This window comes from Triticum aestivum, chromosome 1D (genome assembly GCF_018294505.1).
Source record: "Triticum aestivum cultivar Chinese Spring chromosome 1D, IWGSC CS RefSeq v2.1, whole genome shotgun sequence".
Classification (NCBI taxonomy): domain Eukaryota; kingdom Viridiplantae; phylum Streptophyta; class Magnoliopsida; order Poales; family Poaceae; genus Triticum; species Triticum aestivum.
In genome coordinates this window covers 32,399,190-32,402,709 of record NC_057796.1, presented here as the reverse complement: position 1 = coordinate 32,402,709, position 3,520 = coordinate 32,399,190, and positions in this window count along the sequence as shown.

Below are 3,520 nucleotides of genomic sequence, written 5' to 3'. Positions count from 1 at the left end.
CTTTTTGACAAGTGGGGCCTCTTTGTAAGGAGCTAACATGGCAAAGAATTAACACACACACCCCTGAAACAAATAAGAAAACGCAATCAGCCCCCTGCTCCCGATCCCCTGCTCCCAAGCAACACCACTACTCCCGATAAATTCACTTGCCGGCACGTCCCGTGGCTCGTCCATGACCTAGTTGGTGCCTCGCTGGCTCGACGGGCGCCACCAATCATGCGGCAGCAGCAGCACCCTCATGGCGACGTCGGCCTTGGGCTACTTGATGGTCCACGGCTGCGGAGGGAGCCATGAGGTCGATGGAGGTCGGGGATTCGTGGACGCGACAGTGGTTGCCGGAGCAACGCGACGCAGGAGGCAACAGGAGGTTGCGGCGGCGGCTGCCGGACAACATGCTGCGGGAGGTTGAGCTCCGTCAGTCGCCCCTCCACAGCGCCGTCCCGGCTCGGAGCGTGGAGGGCGTTAGCAGCAGTGGAAGGCTATGGCCATGGCGGGGCGGAAGGCGCTGCCCTTTCCGGCACCTCGGCCGACCCTCCGCCCGCGACCCTCCCTCATCCATGCGAGCTCGTCGTTGACCTCCCGTCATCCGGAGCAGGGCGGAGGCACAGCCAGCCATAGGAGGGGGGTGGGGTTGATTGCGTTTTGTTTTAGATTCCAGGGGTGTGTGTGTCAATTCTTTGTCATGTCAGCTGCTTCAAATTCGGTCCCACTTGCCAGAAAGCGATCAAACGGACCAAATCACCCGATCAATGATGTTTTTTGCAATAAGATTAGAGAAATTGCGGTGTTTTTTGCAACGGATTAGCGACTTGGTGGTTTTATGCAAACCTAGCCGTAAATGTGGTAGTTTCTTGTAATTAACTCCAACTGCGGTCATGCCCAAGAACTCCATGGCAGGAGTGTGGTTTCTAGCATGCGCCGTCCCGATCAATGAATGAAAAGTGTCAAAGAAGATTTCTCTACAACCTTTTACAGTAGAAAACTAGTCTGCCAATATTTAAATTCGTCACAACACAAATATGAAGTACATGGGGTGTTGCGTAAAATCTCTACAACCTTTTATTGCAGTAGAAAACTGAGGAAGGAAACAGATTACAACATCACTAACGAGCACACCGATACAGACAAGGAGAGCAAACAGAGACCATAAATAACGTTGCGCGTCGAGTTTGCTTGTGCGCAGGCTGATGAGATGCGAGACCAGCACCGTGACGTTTTGATGCGATGCTCGAAGAAATCTTGGACAGCCTTATCGACCCTGTCGGATGCGGCCATGAACCTCTGGAACCAACTTGATCGGGCACGTCCTCTTGCCCGGATCGCTTCCATGACCCTCTTCTCCATGTCGTGCACTGTTCCTTCGGCCGCCCTCTTCTTGGTCTTCGATTTCTGGCCATAGCTGCGGGCCATCGCTAGGAGTCCAGCCATCAGCATCTCTTCCTCTCGATTGTGTTTGGTGGTGTGATGATCGCCGTTGATGGCTCGACCTTCCTGTTCCAAGAGCCTCTGCCTCCCTTGGCCAGCCTTATGTAGTGCTACACATCCCGGCCGAGTCGGACGGAGGTCCAGAGATCTCGGTCCAGCTCGCAGCTGCTGGAAACGGACTCGGCTCGCTCGGCTTTTTTTCTTTTTTGAGACAACGGCTCGCTCGGCTTGACCGGCTCGCAGGGAGTCCTCTGGCCCGTACGTACGCAGGTAGCCCACGGCCCACGGGTCCTGAGAGAGAGAGGTGGCATAGTTCTTTTTTCTTTTTTCTTTTTAGAGGGAACAGGTAGCGTAGTTGAGACTGCACCTGCAGCTGGTGTTAACATTTGCTTTTAAACGTGTACAAACTCAACAAAAAAGAATACAATTTGTCAGGCCTTGTTATTAATGGAAAGTGTAATAGTGTTCTTTTAGAAACATTTATAACTTTACTCATACTCATAACAATTAGAAGTACATTGATTTGGACTTACGATCAAAAAAATACAAAGTAACTCCTGTGACTAAGCATTAATTGAAATCTCTTTAAAACACTTTCTTCGCGGTATCAATCTCTACTCGAAGAAATACTCCAAAGACTTTGGTAAAGAGTCTGCAATTGGACTGGAACAACGATGTTGTCATTTTTTCACCCGTACGAATATTACAAATAATGGTTTTTGAAAGCGCCTTGAGTTGCCCATCCAAAAAGATGAGAAGCTTTGATCGATGAACGTACTTGAGACACGGATGATCCCCTAGAAGTGCAGGTCGTCGAATCACTCTATCTTCACCATGGTGTCGGTAAAAGATTTTACCTCCACAAAGAATCAGACCAACAAAAAAAGGCTGACACAACAATATAAACTCGTCAGATCCGAATAATCGGATCTGTGAGGACAGTAAACTCTCTAGTCTCATGGCACCACCAAAAAAATAAGAGAAAATTTATTCTCACAAAACTATGATGATCACAAGTCGTGGGCAAGAACACAGAGGTCTTGAAGATCCGAGGTCCCCACACCTCACAATGCCAAGATGGTGGCCGGAGGTGAGGGAACCTAAATTTCTTAGATGGTGGCGGCGGTGGTGAGAAACCCTCCTTGAAAAGGGTAATAGTTAGAGACTGCACCTGTTGTTAACATTTGCTTTTAAATATGTGCAAACTAAATCAAAAAGAACACAATTGATCTGCTCATCATCGAATATATTTGGGGAACTACATGGATATTCTACCATGAGCCGCACACTTATAGTTAACCAGTACAAAGGCTATAGGTACCTTTGAAGGCATAGAATTTTTTTCAAGAATCAAAACCATAGCAATGGCAGAGTTATCATGATGAAGCAAAAAAAAAAAGCTTGTGTGAATAATCAAGATCACTCTTTATATGAAATTTAAAATGAATTGATAGTGCAATTGGAAAGATGATGACAAAAAAACATCTAAGTTCAGTTCTGCAATGTTTGTTGGTGTTTTATGCAATATGAACGTAATCTTTTCTTAACATAATCTCTATGAGAAGTTGAGTAAAGCTCATGGCTAACAATAATGAAAAAATCATGTTGGTGCATTACTAGGGAAAACCTTATACACAGAATATTACCGCTGCCGCGGTTTAAAATAAGGCGTTGCTGCTACTTAGCAGTTGCACGTGTGTATAAACAGCGCTACTGCTATACAAGTAGCAGCAGCACGCTAGTTACAAAACGCGCTACCATTAAAAATGCCACGACGTTGCCACCCTGCTAGGTATAGTAGTACCGCCTGTACTGCAGGCGCGCTACTGCTATTGAACTTAGCAGTAGCGGTTTATCATATCCCGCGCTACTGCTAAGTTCAACTTTACCTTCCCCAACCGGCCGCCCCCACTCTCCCTCTCCACTCTCACTCCCCCACACCCCCCGTCGCCCGCCGCTGCAGCCGTTCACCGACCACCGTCATCGCCCGCCACCGCCGACGCTGCTCCTCCTCCTCCACTGAGGTAATCCCTCCTCCTCTCTCCTTCCTCCTCCTCCTCACTCCTCCCTACCGCTCCCCTCCCTCCACCTTCGG